Raw genomic sequence first — 20,676 nt, forward strand, 5'->3', positions numbered from 1 at the left:
ACAAGATTGTAGCCAAGCATAGACAATCTCCAGGCTACAAGTCCATCTCCAGAGACCATGATGTTCCTATGTCCACTGTACGCAATGTTATCAGGAAGTTTAAGCCCATGGCACTGTAGCCAACCTCCCTGGACGTGGCCGCAACAGAAAACTTGATCGAATATTGCAGTGAAGGATTGTTCGAATGGTGGAGAAAGCACCTCAATCAACTGTCAAACAGATTGAAGCTGACCTTCAAACACAAGGTACGACAGTTTCAACTTACACCATCCGTCACCAACTCAATGAAAGGCGGTTCTATGGTAGGAGACCCAGGAAGACCCCACTGCTGAGAGAGAGACATAAGAAAGCCCGACTGGAGTTGGTAAAACACACCTGAACAAGCCAAAATCCTTCTGGGAGAATATCCTATGGACAGATGATACCAAATTAGAGCTTTTTGGTAAAGCACATCATCTCTATGTTTGCAGAAAACAAAATGAAGCCTTCAAAGAAAAGAACACCTTCCCTACAGTCAAACGTGGAGGAGGTTCAGTGATGTTTTAGGTTTGCTGTGCTGCCTCTGGCACTGGGTCCCTTGAATGTGTGCATGGCATTATGAAATCAGGAGATTACCAAGGCAATATGGAGTGCAATGTTCAACCCAGTGTCAGAAAGCTCATGGGTCTTGAAGCAGGACAATGACTGCAAACACACTTCAAAAAGCACCCAGGAATGGTTCAAGACAAAACGCTGGACTGTTCTGAAGTGGCCAGCAATGAGTCGAGATCTAAATCCCATTGAACACCTGTCGGGAGATCTGAAAACAGCAGTTGGGAGAAAAATCTGGGAGAATTGGAGCAGTTTGCACAAGAAGAGTGGGCCAAACTGCCAGTAGAGAGGTGTAGGAAGCTCATTATTGGCTATAGGAAGCGCTTGACTGCAGTTACTTTGTACAAAGGCTGTGCTACTAAATATCAAGTCTAGGGTGTCAATAATTTTGTCAATTTCAACTTATTTTTAGAGAAAATTGTGAGTTATTTGAAAAAGTGCAAGGGTGCCCATATTTTTGGCCACGACTGTGTGTGTGTGTGTGTGTGTGTGTGTGTGTGTGTGTGTGTGTGTGTGTGTGTGTGTGTGTGTGTGTGTGTGTGTGTATATATATATATATATATATATATATATATATATGTGTTGTTGCATCTATTGGGGGGTGGGGAGGGGGGGGGGGTTATTGGTTACATTTGAAGAGATAGAACCACTATAAAATAGCATGGTTGGTGTGCGAGTGTGAAGCAAATCTCGAAGTAAGGAAATAGGGACCTGTCAGCTTGAGCATTGTGTTTGAATGTGCACGTTATGAGGGTCATGCTTGTGATAATGCTTGTGATAAATGCTTGTGATAAGATGAATTGCTATTGTTACGGATTCGTCACTTCCGTTGTTGTGGTTCTCATCCACTGTAAACATGAGAGGGTGCATGATGGGGGGTGGGGAGAGGGAAGCTGAGGAATGGGGCATAGACTGGGAGTGTTCAGGATGGGGTAGAGGCTGGGAGGTGGCAGGATGGGGGGGGGCAGGATGGGGGGGGGGGGGAAGATGGGAGGGTGTGGGATGAGGAGGAAGCTTTGAGAGTGTGGGATGAGGAGGAAGCTTTGAGGGGTGGGGTGAGGGGGATGTAGAAAGAGATGACATGAAGTGGAGGGATGCCAAAGAGGGGGACACCTTGATGGGTGGGGGCTTGTACAAGAGATGTAGGGGAGGGCGCTGACATTGACGGGGTTGACATCGTAAAATGACCTGAAGTGGATTTGATTGTCGTGAGCAGACAACCTCTGGAAACTGGACTTCTCAAGATTCCCAAATTAGACATATGAAGATAAAGATCATGGAATGGGTTAAAGGAATTTTTGTTGAAGGAACAAAGAATGGTGGTGCTATATGAATGCGAGGAGGGTAAATGGACCAGGAGCTTCGGTAAGAGACAGGTTTGTAAAATATTATTTGTGAAGAAAAAGAAGAGGAACAAGTACAGATACATTCAAAGTACACCGCCCCCATGCCAAATAATTAAATATCCTACAGCGCGGCATTGCCGGGGCGCCTCCGGCGCTCGGCAATACCGCCGTGCAGCTCATAGAGACTGCGTTGGGACGGAGAGGTGCGCAATAATTGATTGATTAATTGCATAATTAAAATCAATAAAAGATTATCATAAAATATTTTCTTAATCAATTGGCTAATCGCATAACTAAACCACTAGTGCTTCATCCGAAGATGTATCTTTTAGAAATTAAATTTTAAAAAGTTATTAATAAAAAAATAATTAATTTATTTATTAATCGATGAATAATTAATCGATTAAATGATTAATCAATAAATCAAAAATATCCTTGATAGCCACATCACGTGGTCACTGTCATGTCCAAATATTAGCTTCCCAGCTCAAAAGGTCCCTGAAATATTGCCCAGATGAGAAATATAATAAATAAATAATTAATAATGAAAATAAATAAATAATCATCATAAAAAATTAAATCGTTAATCAATTGGCTAATAGAATACATAAACAACCACCATTTCATCCGAATCTGTAACTTTCAAAAAAAAAATAATTAAGTCATTCATCAAATAATTAAATAATTAATAGATTAATTTATTGATCTATAAATCAAAAATACACCTTACAGCCAAATCACTTGGTCATTGTCATGTCCAAATATCAGCTTCCTAGCTCAAAAGGTCTCTGAGATATTGCCCAGAGGAGAAATAAAATAAATAAAGAATAATAATGAAAATAAATAAATAATAATCATAAAAAAATGAAATAATTAATCAATTCGCTGATAGAACACATAAACCACCCCCATTTCATCAGAATCTGTAACTTAAAAAGAAAAAAAATATTTCGTCATCAATCGAATAATTAAATAATTAATCGATTAATTGATTCATCAATAAATAAAAAATAGTCTGCAGAAAAATCACTTGGTCATTGGCATGTCCAAATATCAGCTTCCTAATTCAAAAGGTGCTTGAGATAATGGCCAGAAGAGAAAGGAAATGTATAAGTACTTAATTAATCGCTAATAATTAAATAACTCATCAATTAATTGATTAATCAAAAAACAAAAAATACAGTTTTTGACAAAGTACTTGCTCACTAGTGTGCCGAAATTTCAGCTTCCGAGCTCAAAGGATGGCTGAGATATCGCCCGGACAACCAAGAAAACAAGAAAGAAAATAACCAGTTTTTTTTTTTTTTTTTGGTATACAAGATCGAGGCTCGTGAAAGAGCTAACATTGATCACACAAAAAGTCAAACCGACACACAAAACACAAAATAAGGAGAGCGGTAGACAAGATGGGGATAGAGGGGGAAGGACGGACACAAACACAACATTTGAGCACAGGATATCGAGAGAACTGTGGGAGGGAGAGGGCTTGGGGGGAGGTGGGAGAGGTATAAAACATATGGACACTGCAAGGATTTCCAGGAAAGAACTTGGAATTTAAAAAAAAGTGTATCTGGGAGTGAAAACTGAGTACTCCCTATCAGCGTGCGTCACTGCCGAGCCCCCTTCGGTGCCCGGCAATGACGTTATGCAGCGCCTGGAGATGGCATAGGAAAGGTGCGGTGTACAAAAACATTGTATTGAACTAGAGTCCCTGTATATAGAGAGTTGTGTCAACTCAAATTTGGACGCCATTTTGTGTCTAAGTGTGTCGGATTAGATATACATGTACATTCGCGATATGGGGTGATATATTCTAAACCTGCTAAAAAAAAATTTACTACACATATTTAGTCTTATTATTACATACAGGTGATATTTGTTTTGTCAAAAACTCAGCTATTGCCGTGAAAAAGAGCTGTGTGGTGATATTAAAAGTGGTATGGCAATGCATATTACAAGCCAACACTGCATATAAGAGCTAACATTATAAGTAAGACAAACCAATGCTGTCGTTCTCTGAATTTTAATAACTTTTAGAAAGGAGTGTGGGCATATCCAATATTTTTTAAAGGGTGCCGAGAGCAATTCCGGTGTAGGACTTCCAGCCGACATATAGTCTAACACACTTAAAACAAATTCTGTACGTGGTATTGCCATATTTCTATAGTGTACAACTTTAGTTTTATCGACATTTATATTCAATTTCCATTGTAATGATTTAACAAGCTGCAAGTCAGCTTCTGTCTCTGACATAAGGAAAACGTCATCGGCATCTAGTAAGATTGAATCGTTCATTTATTACTACACCCTTGCCCAGAACTCTGATGGATATTGCCTGATCGATTGATATGTTTCATAGCTGGCGACTTAATTAACACTTAATTTTCGACTGCGCCAAGCCGTAATTAAACAGAGAAAAAACTTTTAAAAATACAGTGCAGTGTGCACGGTTCGTCTTGTCGAACAGATATGGAAAAGCACAGATAAGACGTCGTATTCACCATAACTTGTTTAATTTCACCAGGAACACGATGAGGCCAACACAGTAAACATTCAGTACAAAACTTGGTTCATACATTCAGTACAGAACATGATTCATACATTCAGACCGTAAGAAAACTCTGCCCGTAATAGAACACTCTGACCAGACCAACACTTCATCCCACTACGTTCACTCCTCACAAGTGAAACTCATCACTACTCCGTTCACTCCTCACAAGTGAGACTCATCACTACTCCGTTCACTCCTCACAAGTGAGACTCATCACTACTCTGTTCACTACTCTCATATTGTATGTTTTGGGAACGATAGCTGTCACCAGGTTAAATATATAGGGATTGTCCAATGTGCAAAATCTTCCATCACTACAATTTGGCCATAAATCCCGGGGTGGGAAATATTTGAGCAAATATGCCACAAGACGCATGAGCACTGTACAAAACTCGTCAAATTTTGGACGTATGGATGACTGCACAACCCGCAAAAAAATTGAGCGGGTCCCCCCCTAAAATTGCTTTTATGATTGCCGATTAGGCTAAAGATTTTAAACCAAAAAAATAACTTGCCTCGGAATAAGTTTTGAATGGACGGACAGACAACTGAAAACAAAACGGACCATGGGTTTCCCACCCCTATAAAATCAAAATTAATTCCCTCTGAAAAAGTACAGTGACATTGCCCGCAGACTACCCAACCGCAGACCAGGCAATGTCACTGTACCGGGACATTTCATCAATCAATGACAATATGCGGTCCGCTAGGACTACCCGAAAAAAATTGAGCAGGGTTCTTCCCACGGAAATGCATTTTTGGTCAGCTCCTTGAAGATTATAAACAAACACAAATCACTTCCCTTTAAAAGGGTTTTCAACGGACAGACAACCAAAAAAAAACCGAGCAGATAGAATTGCTTTTGAACATCGATCATCAAGTGGCGTGAGCCTACCTGGCAGAGTCTCGAGGAGTCGATCGCTTTCCAGCTCTTTCGGCTGACTTTCGCTTCCCAAATTTGTCTTCTGACTTTATCACTTGGAAATCTATACATCTTATATTTCCCAGATTGGTTTGAACAACCAAAAGCAGAACAACCAGTCATTTTGTTTGGCAATAAACAACATTCCCGTACCAAGCTGACATTCACGCACGGTGAAGTTAGACACAAAATGGCGCCACGAAATCACGTGACCACAAATCTCGGGACCACAAATCTCGGGTCAGCGCATGGCGCAACTCTCTTTATACAGGGACTCTATATTGAACATAAAGGACGTGTGTACTCACGACAGAGAAATAAGAAAACTGCGTTATTATCGTTTTGGTCCTATCTCTCAAAGGTGAAGAATCATTTAAAAATTCAAAAATTCTCCTATCCAGATTCGGATCTTCACCAACATCGAATCAATTTTTACTTTTCACACACCCAACCTGTCCACCAAGTTTCGTCTGAATCTGTCCACAACTTGGGTATCTTCTTGGGTAAAAACTTGGGTAACAACTTGGGTAACAACTTAGGTAAAAACTGTCTCTGCGAACAGACCGTCTTGAAAAACCTCACATCTACTTTCTCAACAATCCTCTCGAAGAAGTTCTGTCACTCAAGCTTTTGGGTCTCACTATCTGCCATGATCTTTCTTGGAAAACCACATCACCAAGCTGGCCTCCAAAGCCAATCGCCAACTGGATGTCCTCCGTGTCCTTGTGCGAAGTCCTTCCTTGGCACGACTGAGCTTCTCACCACATACAAGGCTCTCATCCGCAGCTTGATGGAATACTGCTCTCCCCTCTGGGCTGGTGCTCCTGCCTCACACATAGCTCAGCTTCATGCTGTAGAAATCAAAGCTTTTAGAATCATTGGTATCTTCCTTGATGAAGCTGATTCTGAGAGCCTATCACTCGCGCACCGCAGGCAGGTTGGTGGTCTTTCTGTCTTCTACCACCTCCTCTCAGGCCGAGCTCTCCCTGCTCTGTCTGTGCTTTGTCCCCAAAATGTTGCTGCAGGATGCACAAGATCTGCCAGCAACTCTCTTGTCAGCAACTCTGAAACTGCCAAAATCAAGACTCTCTGCTCACCTTCACTCTTTCATTCCTCTTTTTTCCCACCTCTGGAACAAACTCCCACACTCTCTTCAATCCCACTCCTCCTCCCTCCAGGTCTTTAAAACAGCTGTTCACCATCTCGTATCTTTCCCCATTCAAAACCTTGATATTTTCTACCCCCGTTAATACACTCCAAATCCACCTTCTTCAACCTCTGTTTTCTTTCCCGAAAGTCCTGGTCGTGTCCATTTGTTTTTATACCGTGTACCCCACCCCAGCCCTCTCCCTTCCACAGATCTCCCGATGCCCCTGTTCTCTACTGTCGTTGTGCTTTCCTCTCTCTCACCCTCATGTCTCCCACTCGCTTTATAATGTTTTATGTGTTAGCTCTTCCACAAGCCTTGACTTGGTATATAAGTTCATTTAATCGATAGTCCTAGTACATGAAACAACCTCAGCTTTCTTGGTTGTTTGCATAATGATAATCATTGTATTGTCTTATTGTGCGAATTACATGGTTGAATCAACTTTGCCAATTTTCACGGAGATTGAATTATCGTATTTGCAGAGATATAATAACAAAGTAGAAGAATAAGAATATAAAATCATTTTATCCTAATGGTTTTACTGATTGCTTTTTATGTCACCTTTTTATTTCCAGACCGCTTTTAACACAAACAATCTATAAGGGAAGATGATCCTGTCTGGGCTGCAAAATGAAACACTTCAGATAATGCTGGATGTAATTTAGCATGAAACGTAAATTTATTTAATATGGTTATAAAAACGAGAATTTCTGGATTTAATTGTGATGTTTTCCTTTGAGCAGAATGGTTGATGATGTTGCAATTATTGTTGCTATGGGATTATTTTTCAGTACATGCAAGATTGCTGTTTTGTCATGAAATCGTTTAGTATTTGCAATGTCAAGTAAAGGGCAGAGAAATGTGAACGAAATTGATAATCCTAATGCAAATAGCAAGTAGCAAGAAACTCACTATGGTTGAGAAGCAGTCATCATAGTTGGCCAATGGTAGAGCAGCAGGGTGGCTGGGGAGGGATTTGGCCATGGGCTTGGAACAATGGGCACCCATGTGATTGGCTCTTCAGAGACGAGGGACGTGCCTGGTATGCACAGCCTGAAAGGCAACGACCGAAAGAAACTGAGGATGTCGACAGACATATGAAGCAAATCAAGAAGAGGAGGTGCTGGTGAAGTCAATTCACTGGGAACATTGCATTGTGTTGTACGAGAGGGGTGCAATATATCTTTGAGATGAAGACACTCTCAGAGGTTCGGCATTCATCAGCATTGTCAGCGTTCATTGCAGCCCAACCTTAGTGGAGCTCAACCGAGCTCTCTGGATATAACTTTCTTGGAGCACACTGTTTCTACAAACATTGTGAGCCCCTGTCAGGCCATTTATTGCACTGTGGTGTTTCCCAGCAATACTAACATCGTCAAGAATGATCAGTATACTTTTCATTTTTTTCTTGTGGGGGCTCGATTTTTTTTTAATGCGCACCCATTGGTTGGACAGCTGCCGGACCCCATCCACATTTGTCGCTTGACTCCACCCGCCATGACATGCAGAAAAAATAATATGGCCACCATCTCGGTTTTCTGGTGGTCCAAAGTATATATAAGACATCAGGCCTGTCGGACTCTGATAATTTTATACTGCCTGGGTTTGTTGTGACAGATTTCCATTGGCTTTGTTTAGGTCGAGTCTTACTCATGATGAGGGACTCCAAAAAATCTAATCAATGTCGAATAAAAATTATGAACGTTTAATGAAGCCCGTTAGCACGCACGGTACGCGCCTCCCTAAATAAATAGCGTTACATAATTGTTGAATGGCTCCATATTGGGGTTAAACAATCCGTGACCGCATGACAAATCAGTTCATTCTGATATAACTGTGGAGGAGGCTGACATGGATGAGAGGTGTCGAGTTAATCTTTTAATAGCATATTAACTGTGCATTCATATCTGTGCGCTGTTCTGTGCGTATCTGTGCACTGTAACCCAATAGCACTGTTCATCTTCTAAGAGTGATTTAAATGTGTTTCCCAATTTTGTCGCAGTTTGTGACGATAGTGTGGTCGTTGTTGTTATTTTATATTGTCAAGTCACACTTGCACATGTAGACAAATGCATGAGACAACATTGGACTTAACTTCAGGCAGACACCGAGTTTGGGGAAAGTGACATCACTGCTCATTGCACTCTGGGTACCAGCAAATTCATCCTTTTTGAAAACATCGCTTTTCTCTCCACACTTAGTGGAGCAAGTAAGTAGTAATTTCTCACTTCCCTTAGATGCGAGTACCAACCCTTGGGGTTTGGCCATGCTCTGTCCTTTATATGCTGAGTGTCAAACAAGGAAGCAGCGCGTGGCATAGGAAAGCGACATTTTAAAAGTTTTTTTTAAATCAACCAGAGTTAGAATCAAACCGCTAAATGCCCAGACTCAGAAAGCAGACGCTCTAACTATTATACCACCGTTGTTTGACTACACACAAGTTTCAATACGTAATACATCCTGAAATTGGCACATTTCTGCATTATAATTCTGAACTGCACAGAACAACATTTTTAGGGTAACATAAGCAATGTTTTGTTTAATAAAAGTTTAAAAAACACACTATTTGATGAAATGCGTGCGTTTCTGCATTAGAACCGTGAACTGCACATGAAACGTTCAAAGAGTGTTCAGGAGATGCTGTAGTGCGAAAACGCCATTACAAAGGAAATGAATGCGTTGTAGAAAGCTTATTAGCAAGAGTAGAAGAGAAATGGGGTAGTTATGGGAGAAAGCATAAGGTGACAATGGTCAGCACTCTTGTAGGCCTAGTGGGAGAAGCTTGTAGGACGAGACGACAAACAGACAAAGGAATTGAAGAATAAAGGTGAGTGTTCCATTTATAATTGGGGAAGGTAATCGGGTGTTGGATCCTGTAAAAATGTGTGCAACCAAGGTGCGCTAAGGGAGGATGAAGGGTCAAAAGTGCTGGAGGACAGAAGTGAGGCTGAAGGTCCATGAACCATCCTGGAACCAATAACATGTGGAGTAATGGACTTGATCACCTCCAGCGGAGCAAGATGGGAAGTCTGCAACAACTCAGAGTGGGTGCCCATACTCCCTGATGCTTGTTATGAAGATATTTTAAGCTGCAGTTGGTCTTGTACATAGATCATATTGACCTACGAACTTCAGGTCATCAACCATTGTCATACAATTTAGGAAGCAGTTGGCTTTTCCTGAATTTGAAAGCCAATGTGATGCATTGGGGTTCATACTTTCTCTGGAAAACAAGAGAAAAATGACCACAGTGTGGTCACCAGCTGCGACGTGTAGAATCATGAGGATATCCGTTGCAATATGTTCTTACCTAATACCAACGCACGTCCGAGTGTATGCGCATGCGCTATTCAAAAAGGCACCCCAACAACAAGAACAACAACGCGGTCCTCTCATAGAGCTGCTCGTCGCAGCTAAAAAACAACAAAAGCAATGTGCTTGCATAAACAGATATTAATGACTCCCACCTTGTTTCTTAGGGATACCACCGCAGTTGTCCAGCTTGGGTTTGGATACCGACCTGCTATAAACTGTCACCCTGGTGTTTCGGAGGCAGGGCAAGGCATCAATGTGTGTGTCGTCCCTTGGATGAGCATTAAACTGGGCGCCCCATCTGTGTCAGCATTAGTTTGTGGACGTTAAAGATCCCACGGTCTCATTAACCAAGGGGTCGCATCCTATCACTGGCATTCTGAACAAATTCCAAATTCCTGTAGGCCCTATTAGCTACTATAGCTGCTCATGTATCCCCACCACGTCAGCGTCCCCACAAACCTCTGACACCACGCAAGTTGTTACGCAAGTTGGGATGAACTTGTCATTTTGACTCAATATTTAGAGGTACCCTCAAAACGTGACCGTGGTCGATTTGCATCACTTAATTTCCATGTTTCATACTTTGGGTAATTTGTGCAGTCACATAGCAGTAATACATACAAATGAGGTAGCAAATTAAACCTTAGCTTCTGTTGGTTCTTCTGAAATCAATATTATCATGTTTCAGAAATATATCCTGGGAGTTATTTGACTACACATATCCGGCGCGTCACAGAAATGATCAAATTTCTACATTTACTTTTGTTTGAAGTGTAAATGTGAGACTTTATTCATCTAAGTCATATATTAAAATAAAGTGTGTACATATACCTAACATTTACATGTACATATACAATATACCTAACAGAGTTATGGCAAGTTCAATATCTATACTCTCATGTATTGTCTTTGTGCCAAGCTTGAACAAAATCGGTCCATGCATGTTAAGAAATGGTTGGGGACATATGTTTAAGTAACAAAATGGCCGCCAGTCGGCCATCTTGTATCGCATCGCGAAACAAAATGTGTGTGTCCTTTTGCCAAGTATGAACAAAATCGATCCATACATCTCCGAGATATCGTTGCGGACGCACGCATCAGACTGAAATTCACTGTTATCTCCTTCATGTAGTGGAAGTAAGCATTCCCATCATGCACCACAAGTTTCGACTCCACTGATGGCACTGAGGCATCTTCACACTGTTTGGTCAGATACTGGAAACATTTCGATTTGTCTGTCTTTGCTAGAAATCCATCAGCCGTCCCGATGCTATATGGAACAGGGGTCAATGGGTACGTCATCAGTTCCTTCACGTCCAACTGCAAGCCTTGGCTTTGGGACATCACAAATAATTGGAAGGCAATTATGCCCTTTTGCAACAGCAGTATAAGCATATTATATTGTCGCGTTCCTTGCTATGAAAATATTTCCAAGGAACGGATAGCCGAACAAGCTGTTACTCCGGTTCAGTTCCAAATGGCAGAGAATACGCGTGAGGAAGCAAGAGGGAGGGGGAGGACCAGAGCCTTACCTGGTCGATCCCACCGGCAGTCCTCAAACCTGCAAAAAAATAACTCAAACAAAAACAGATTTAAAAGGTCCAAAAATAACAGGTTTATTTAAATAAATGCCAGTACAAAGAAAATGCGCGATAAACTAAATTCCTAAACGGGACATCCCCACAAACAGACTTGAAAACAGACAAAAGGGAAGGATAATGATGTAAAAATAAAGGTGTAATTGTATTGCACTCAGCTCAACTCGATTGGTGCGTCCCACCAGGAACCCCCAAAGACCGTCCGAGGCCTTGGTGTCGTTGCGCGTGAAACGGGCTCGTTGATGCGAAGCATGCCTCACTGGGCGTCTCGTTCACCCCTGCCCTCGTCACGCTGCAGTGACGAGCAGCGCTCGTCCACGCATCGTTCCTGCCTGGAAAACTACAGCTCTCCGTCCACGGCTCCTCCGCCTCTTTATGACCACCAGCAAAGTCTCGGAACGTGGGCGTTGATGATGGAGCTTCCTCGTACCGAGAGCAAGCACAACCGTCAACCTTGACATCCAGAACGAGAAGGGAAAATGTCCACCACTCCAACTACTTTTTACATGCCGCCCTGACGTCATCGGTCGTGCTTCGCCAATCAGCGAGTTGATCCCTACCAGTCCTCCTGTCAATCAAAACCCTGACCAATGGTGGCTCCTCGGGGCATGGCCTCGGCCTGCCTGACCTGTGCGCTTCCAAAGTCAGGGTTGTCAGCGGCAGGGCTCAATGTCCTGGCTTCCAGTAAGTTTATTTAATGAGTGTTAAAATGTGGGATTCTAGCCCTACGTGTCTATGGTGAATTGTCAAACGGAGCAAAGGAATAAATACAGAGGTGACGACGTACAAGGGATAATTTACCCATAATCCCTGAGCTAGTCAGCACAAGAGCCACCTTTTGTTTGGCCACACATTACACTTAATCCGAACACATGACCTACCAGATCCCTACTTATTACATGGTGGTTCTTCTTCTTCACGACAATCAGAGCACACTAATCTATACAAATCTACCTGGACTAAAGTAATCACTGCCTTCCCCCTGCAAACGTAGCAATATCAAATAATTTACTATATAAGAGAGATGTCTGTCTGTGTGTGTGTCTGTGTGTCGCCATTTTCTCAGGAATGGCTGAACGGATCTTCGTCAAACTTTCAGAGGTTCATCAGTGAGTGCCTGGGAGTGTTTTAGGTTAAAAAAAAAACATTGAAAAAAACAAGACCTTTATTTTTCGAGTTTTTTTTTTTTTAATCGCTCGATATTGCCTAATCGCTCGATTTTTAAATTAATGACAGTTGTATACAAGTACACATTCACATAAATAAAAAACAATCACCAGACATTTGAATACAAATAAATCAAACAATTCCGGAAGTGTACGAAGTTGGTTGTATGGCTTCTTCTTCTTCCTAATCGGCATCACACTTTCCTCAGAAACGTGATGAATGCCACATTCACCCCATTCACCCACCAGGCCAGCATATAGATGAACCCCATTCCTCTCCTGCCTCCCCCTCTTCCCCTTACTCTCCTGCCTCCCCCCCCCCCTCCCCCTCTTCCCCTTACTCTCCTGCCTCCCCCCTCCCCCTCTTCCCCTTACTCTCCTGCCTCCCCCCCCCCTCCCCCCTCCAGAAGTAAATTCCTGCGTGGGGCTAGTGTGAAAAAATTCTGACTCAACCCGGGACTCGAACCCAGGAACTCATCACTTACGCAGTGACAGCCCACTGAGCTCCTCCCCTCCCCCCTCTCCCCCCTCCCCTCACCTTCCCCCCTCCCTCCCCCTTCCCCCCTCCCCACCCTTCCCCACCTCCCCCTCCCCCACCGCCCCCTCCCCCACCTCCCCCCTCCCCACTCTCCCCCCTCCCCTCCCTTTCCCACCTCCAGACCCTAATGACCCAAATGACCCAGAGGACTTAAAAGACTGACAAGTCCCTGAAAACCCAAAATACCCCAAAGACACCAAGACCCTTAAAGATCCAAAGGACCAGAAAAACCCAAAAGACCCTGAAGACCCAAAATTCTCCAAAGACCCATGAAGACACTGAATACCCAAAAGACCCCAAGACCATTAAAGACCCAAAAGACCACAAAGACCCAAAAGGCTCTGAAGACTGTTAAAGACTCTGAAGACTCTTAAAGACCCAAACGACCACAAAGACCCAAAATACCCCGAAGACCGAAAGGATAGAAAAGACCCAGAAGACCTCAAAAGACCCCAAGACCCAAAATATCCAAAAGACCCTTAAAGACCAAGAAGACCCCAAAAAACCCATAGACCCTTAAAGACCCAAAATATCCCAAAGACCCAAACAATCCAAAAGACCCCAAAAAGCTCCTGAAAGACCCTGAGGACCCAGGGACCCTAAATTACCCCGAAGACACAAAATACCCTGAAGACCCTTAAATACCCCAAATATCCAGATCGAGGACCCAAAATACTCAAATGACTCAAAAGACTGAGGGGACCCAAAAAACTCAAATGACCCAAAAGACACCGATGAACCAGAACACCCAAAATACACAAAAGACGCTGAAGACACCAAGGACCCAAATGACCCAGAGGACACAAAAGACCCCAAGGACACAAAAGACCCCAAGGACTTTGAAGACCCAAAAGAAGAGTAATTATGCCTCTTACATTGGAATTGTAGACGGTGGCTTGCAAACTGAGCCTCAAGGTCGGTGTACAGAAGCGTTATTTTTTAATCACAATAAATACGAGGCACAGGGTCAGCATGGATATGTGTACTTGTAGCGGTTACCGGAAGCATGACACAATTATCTGGCACCGGCCGATGATGCAACCGGCGAGCGGTCACTTGTCCGGACTCGCCCGGGTGTGTCCAGATTTGCCTTTCCCGGGCGAACACTTGTCTTGCATACCACGCCCCGTTGAGAGGCGTGGCTTACCTTTTTTGCATACCATGCCCTGCCTGAGAGGCGTGGCTTTTGTGTGTTGAGTTTGCCTTATAAAGTGCCGCCCGTTCGATGGGCTGATTCAGTGCTTTTGAGTTCTTTCGTGTTGAGCTAAAATGAATAACTCGGTGAAACTTCGTACCTGTGTCGTCCATTTTGTCTGGCTTTATCGTGCGAGCACAGCGAGCACAATTGGTGACCCCTTTCTAAGAACACGGCGATGGAGTCAGCTGTAGCTTTGAAGCTCCCGGGCTTTTGGGAGTCGCACGCGGCCGTCTGGTTTGCTCAAGCGGATTCTTAATTCGCCCTGCGGAAGATTACGGAGGACACGGTGCGCTACCACCATGTGGTCTCGGCGCTCAATGCCTCCACCGCTGCCCGGGTCCTGAGCTTCCGACAGCACCCGCCGAACGCCGACAAATACGACGCGCTCAAAGGCCTACTCCTCGGTGCGTTTGGACTCACGGAGACCGAACGCACGCGACAACTACTCGACCTCCCGGAGCTAGGCGAGGCCCGTCCATCCGAACGCATGGACCACATGCTTGCTCTTCTCGGTGACCACAGCCCGGACTTCCTCTTCCGCGAGCTGTTCCTCCGGCGGCTACCCGGGCAGGTACGATTAGCTTTGGCTAACTCGCCCATCACGGACTCTCGCGCCCTGGCCAAGGAAGCCGATAAATTTTTCTCGGCCAGGAGACACGTCGGAGCGGCCGCCTGGGACCCTGGGCCGACCGAGGCAATGACCGGCGCCACCACCGGCCGAGTCCGTGCCACTGACGGCAGCGGCCGCCGCGACGCCCCATCGACCGAAGCCGACGCGACTGCCGGAGCCTCCACCAGAGCGGACCATGTGCTATTACCACGCCAGGTTCGGGCAGAAGGCCAGAACGTGCCACCCACCGTGCACTTTTGGCGGGTCGGGAAACGACCAGGCCGGCGCTCGCTGCCTGCCATGAGCGTCGGCCATTCAGGCAGCCTTTGTTTATCATGGACACAGAGTCCGGGCGGCATTTTTTGTGTGACACCGGCGCTCAGCTGAGCGTGATACCCGCCTCGGTGCAGGACAAACAGGCAACGCTGTGTGGCCCCACCTTGGTCGCCGCAAAAGGCTCCTCCATCCGCACCTTCGGTTCGCGCAGCGTCGCATTCTGCTTCCGGGGCCAGCGCTTCAGGTGGGACTTCATCACGGCGAACGTGCCCATGGCCTTGCTGGGTGCAGATTTTCTTTGCATGCATGGGCTTTTGGTCGACGTCAAACGGCGTCGGCTCATCACGCGGAGACCTTCAGCTCGCTCGCTTGCTCATTGAGCGGCTCCGCTCCGACCAATCTAGCCTGCGCGCTCCCGACCGCGGACAATTTCACCTGCCTACTCGCCGAGTTTCCCGCCCTCACGCAGCCGACGTTTTCGGCCGTCGCCGTCAAGCACGGCGTCGAACACCACATCCCGACCACAGGTCCACCGGTCTACGCCAGGGCTCGCCGCCTCGACCCGGCCAAACTCACCGTGGCGAAGGCGGAATTCGACGCGCTGGAGCGATTGGGCATTGTGCGGCGCTCGAATAGCGCGTGGGCCTCGCCCCTGCACATCGTGCCCAAACCGGGTGGCGGATGGCGACCATGCGGCGACTACCGCCGCCTCAACGACGCCACCACCCCCGAACGGTACCCGATACCACACATACAGGACTTTTCCGCCTGTTTGGCGGGGCGGGTGATCTTTTCCAAGGTCGACCTCATTCGGGGCTACCACCAGGTACCCGTCCGGAAGGCCAACGTGCCGAAGACAGCGGTAATTACACCTTTTGGCCTCTTCGAGTTCCTTCGCATGCCGTTCGGCCTTAAGAACGCGGCCCAGGCCTTCCAACGGCTGATGCACAGCGTGCTGCGCGACCTCACCTTCCTTTTCGTCTACTTGGACGACATTTTCGTCGCCAGCACTTCCCAGGCGGAGCACCTCATCCACCTGCGCATGCTTTTTGAGCGCCTCGGCCAGCACGGCCTCATCATCAACCCGGCGAAATGCCAGTTTGGCGTAACGGCTGTCAACTTCCTGGGGCACCGCATCACGAAGCGTGGGGCCGTCACGCTGCCTACCAAGGTGGAGGCAGTCACAAGTTTCCCGCGCCCCCGCTCCATCAAGGCCCTACAGGAATTTTTGGGGAATGGTAAATTTCTACCACCGGTTCGTGCCTCGCGCCGCCCAACTCATGCGCCCCCTGTACGAAGCCCTCTGGGGCAAGCCGGCCAAGCACGACGTCGCCTGGACCCAAGGGATGGATGAGGCGTTCACGGGCGCTAAGCTGGCCCTCACCAACGTGACCATGCTGGCGCACCCGGCGCTCGACGCACCCATCGCCCTCACCACGGACGCTTCCGACTACGCGGTGGGCGCCGTGCATGAACAGTGGGTGAACGGGGCTTGGCAACTGCTGGCCTTCTTCAGCCGGCAGCTTCGCCCTAACGAGCGCAAGTATAGCGCTTTCGACCGCGAGCTCCTCGGCCTTTACCTGGCCGTTCACCACTTCCGCCATCTTTTAGAGGGCCGCCCGTTCACGGCGTTTGTGGACCACAAACCCCTGGTCTTCGCCATGGCCAAGGTTACGGAGCCGTGGTCGGCCCGCCAGCAGCGCCACCTCTCCGCCGTGTCCGAATTTATGACGGACACCCGGCACGTCGCGGGCAAGGACAACGCTGTGGCCGATTGCCTCTCCCGGTCCGGCGCGAACACCGTCCGCCTGGGTGTGGACTTCGCCCGCATGGCGGCCGACCAGACCGCCGACCCCACGGTGCAAGCCCTCCGGACAGCCGACACAGGCCTGTGGTTGGCCGACGTCCCCTTTGAGGACACAGGCACAGTTCTCCTGTGCAACCTCGCCCCATCGTGCCCACTGGATGGCAGTGGCACATTTTTGACGCCCTCCACGGCCTTTCCCACCCGGGCCGGAAAGCGTCGCAGATGCTCGTGGCAGCAAAGTTCGTCCGGCACGGGCTCCGTAAGGACGTCCGCGACTGGGCCAACGCCTGTGTCGCCTGCCAGCGTGCGAAGGTCCACCGGCACACCCAAGCCCCGTTGGCACCATTCGACGTGCCCGCGCGGCATTTCGACCACGTCAATGTGGACCTGGTGGGACCCCTTCCCTCCTCGCGGGGTTTCACCCACCTCCTCACGATGGTGGACAGGACCACCAGGTGGCCGGAGGCTGTCCCGCTGGCGTCAACAACATCCGCCGACGTGGCGCAGGCCTTCATTGGCACCTGGATTGCCCATTTCGGTGCGCCCTCGGACATCTCCTCCGACAGAGGCCCGCAATTCGCCTCCGAGCTTTGGGGTGCGGTTGCCCAGGCCTTGGGGATCAAGATACACCGCACCACGGCCTACCACCCCCAAGCCAACGGCTTGTGCGAGCGGTTCCACCGCTCGATGAAGGCCGCTCTCAGGGCCAGCCTCCAGGACGACGGTTGGGCCGACAGGCTCCCGTGGGGCCTATTGGGCCTCCGAACGGCCCCTAAAGAGGACCACCAGGCTTCCACCACCGAGCTGGTCTATGGCCAGCCACTGCGCGTGCCGGGCGAGTTCATCCTTGACGCCACCGGCCCCTGGTCCGCGGCTCGCCAACGCTCGGTCCTCCAGGAGGCCGCCAGGAGGTTTGCCCCCGTGCCCACGTCCCACCACGGCTGCCCCCAACCCCACGTCGCCCCAGCACTTCGCACTGCGGAGTACGTTTTTATCCGGCACGACGCACACCGAGGACCGCTCCGGCTGCCGTACGATGGACCTTTCCGGGTCCTGAAGAGGGACGACAAGTCGTTCATCATCGACATCGGCGGCAAGCCGGACAGCATCTTCGTGGACCGCCTCAAGCCGGCCCATTTGGACCTCGACCAACCTCCACGGTTGGCCCTTCCTCCACGACGGGGCCGTCCCCCGTCCGTCAACCAAGCCCCCCGCCCGACCATCCACCGCCACGCCACCTACCACCCCCACACGAATCGCCAGGGGTCGTTTCGGCCGGGTCATCAAGACCCCCCTCAAACTGACTCTTCCGGTGCATGTTAATTCTGGGGAGGCGCATGTAGCGGTTACCGGAAGCATGACATAATCACCTTGCACCGGCCGATGACGCAACCGGCGAGCGGTCACTTGTCCGGAGGACTCGCCCGGGCGTGTCCAGACTTGCCTTCCCCGGGCGAAGACTTGGCTTACCTATTTGCATACCACGCCCCGCCTGAGAGGCGTGGCTTTTAAGTGATGAACTTTACTTATAAATTGCCGCCCGTTCGATGGGCTGATTCAGTGCTTTTGAGTTCTTTCGTGTTGAGCTAAAATAAATAGCTGAGTGAAACTTCGTTCCTGGTGTCGTCCATTTTGTCCGGCTTTATCGTGCGAGCATAGCTCCCACAGTGCACTGATTCGAACAAAACTTGGTGGGCATGTTGGGTGTGTGACAAGGACGAATTAATTGGATTTTGGTGAAGATCAGATCAGGATCTGGATACGAGAATTTTTTTAAATATTTTTGTAACCGGGTGGTTAAAAAAAACCGTTAACTCGCACCGGAAGGTAATATAGTCCCGCGAGAGTTAGTGTTGGCCACGCCCATTGGAAGCGGAAATTACGTCGCCTGAGCACTGAATTGAAAATACATATATAGAACGCTCATACTCACAGAACTCAAATAGACGTAGAAGACTATGCCCGTTCACGACACACACACAGCGGTGGCCCCGCTCACGCGCTCACGCCGCCATTTTAGTTAGCGCAAGAACTGAATAGGCGAACGTGTGCGCTAGCTAGGCCTAGTGGAAGTGGATGAGTGGACGTGAATTTTTATATTGGACGGTGTTGTGTTGCTTTTAAACACTATTTTATGAATTCTATTCATAATTTAAATCTCTGTCGAAGCATTTTCCTGGCATCTTGACATAGTTTATCCGAATTCCCCGGTAGTTTTCCATTTCATCTCTAGCTGCTAATCTCTCACTCCTTACTATTTGCTGGTTCTTGTACCCCCTCTCCCTCTCTTTCTCTTGCTGCCTATTGCTCCTTTCTCATGTACTTTTTACCACTCTCTCCCTCCTTCTCTTTCCTGCTCCTCTCTTCCTCTATTATTTTCCAGTTCTCAACATAATTGTCTCTCCAGCTCTAAAAACAAACACACAACCCCCCCCCCCCCCTCTCTCTCTCTCTCTCTCTCTCCCCCTTTCCACTCCCTTCTCATGCCAATTCTCAGTATGATAGTTTCTCCATCACAGAACTTGACTTTTTTTGCTCTCCACTACCCTCTCCCCCCCCCTCCTCCCCCTCATTCCTGTTCCCTTCTCTCACTCTACTATCTTCCCCTTCTGGTCATGTTTTTACATCTTCCCTTCCTCCCCCTCCCTCCCCCCCCCCCCCCCCCCACACACACTCACTCTCTCTTTCTCTCTCTCTTTCTCTCTCTCTCTCTCGCTCTCTCTTTCTACTATATGCTCTCTCCCTCTCTCTTTCTACTATTTGTTAATTCTTTAAATCTATTCTATGAATATATAATGATGAATGCAATTTAATATGCACGTTAAAACACAAGAACAAACATGAATATTTTTCTTAGTTTTCTAGTAATGTATTTTCCAATATTTCCATTCAGTCAAAATACAATACAGATATATATATTTCCCGTAGAAAAAGCATTAAAAACATATGATAAATGCTAGTACAAGTAATTTTGCCCAAGTCAAGTCTCTCGGAAAAACAAAATTGATTTGACAATATCGGGAGCAATTTGGCATCAAAGAACTAACATTTTCCATAAACAGGTAAAAATGCTCGACTGAGGAAAATAATTGACCTATGCAAGATTGTATTGGGCAAAGTTAACAGTTCAAAATGTTTGCACAGTGAAGTATATTGTACTGGAGTATTCAGTACTTGTGTTACAAACAATAATGATGCCATTACAACATGTGAATGTCATTTTCACAAGCCATCCGAAGAAATCTCTGTATAAAAGCTCACTGGTGTTTGAACAAGATTAATTTTGATAATTGTTTTCTTACAAATGGTCCACTCAACTTCTCATTCTTCAATCGGGCAAGATGATGCATTCGGATCTTGACGTACGATGAAGCAATACGCTTTATGAGAATGTACACATGATTCTTATCTGCCTCGCAATCAAACATATGATCGGACAGGGAACCAAAAATGGTGTGGCAATTCACTTCGGCAAGAACAGCAGATGAAATGGCCTGAGTAAGACGAGACGCTTGAGGGAGTTCACCTCCAGTCACACTTAGAATCCTCTGGAAACACCTCTCTGTTGTTTTACAGTACGGTCAAAGCACTCAGCATCAAAATGATCC

At 47.0% G+C, this 20,676-nt stretch overlaps 1 protein-coding gene across 1 annotated transcript in view; it reads left to right on the forward strand.

Annotated features, from left to right (window-relative positions):
• Nucleotides 1–9,111, forward strand: part of LOC144889199 (uncharacterized) — a 35,502-nt gene extending 26,391 nt beyond the window's left edge. The window contains exon 5 of the mRNA XM_078769199.1: nucleotides 7,136–9,111. The gene's annotated coding sequence lies outside the window, so the exon portion shown is untranslated. The remainder of the gene's footprint in view (nucleotides 1–7,135) is intronic.
• Nucleotides 9,112–20,676: the final 11,565 nt, after the last annotated feature.

This window comes from Myxine glutinosa, unplaced genomic scaffold (assembly GCF_964187855.1).
Source record: "Myxine glutinosa unplaced genomic scaffold, kmMyxGlut1.1 SCAFFOLD_1671, whole genome shotgun sequence".
Taxonomy (NCBI): domain Eukaryota; kingdom Metazoa; phylum Chordata; class Myxini; order Myxiniformes; family Myxinidae; genus Myxine; species Myxine glutinosa.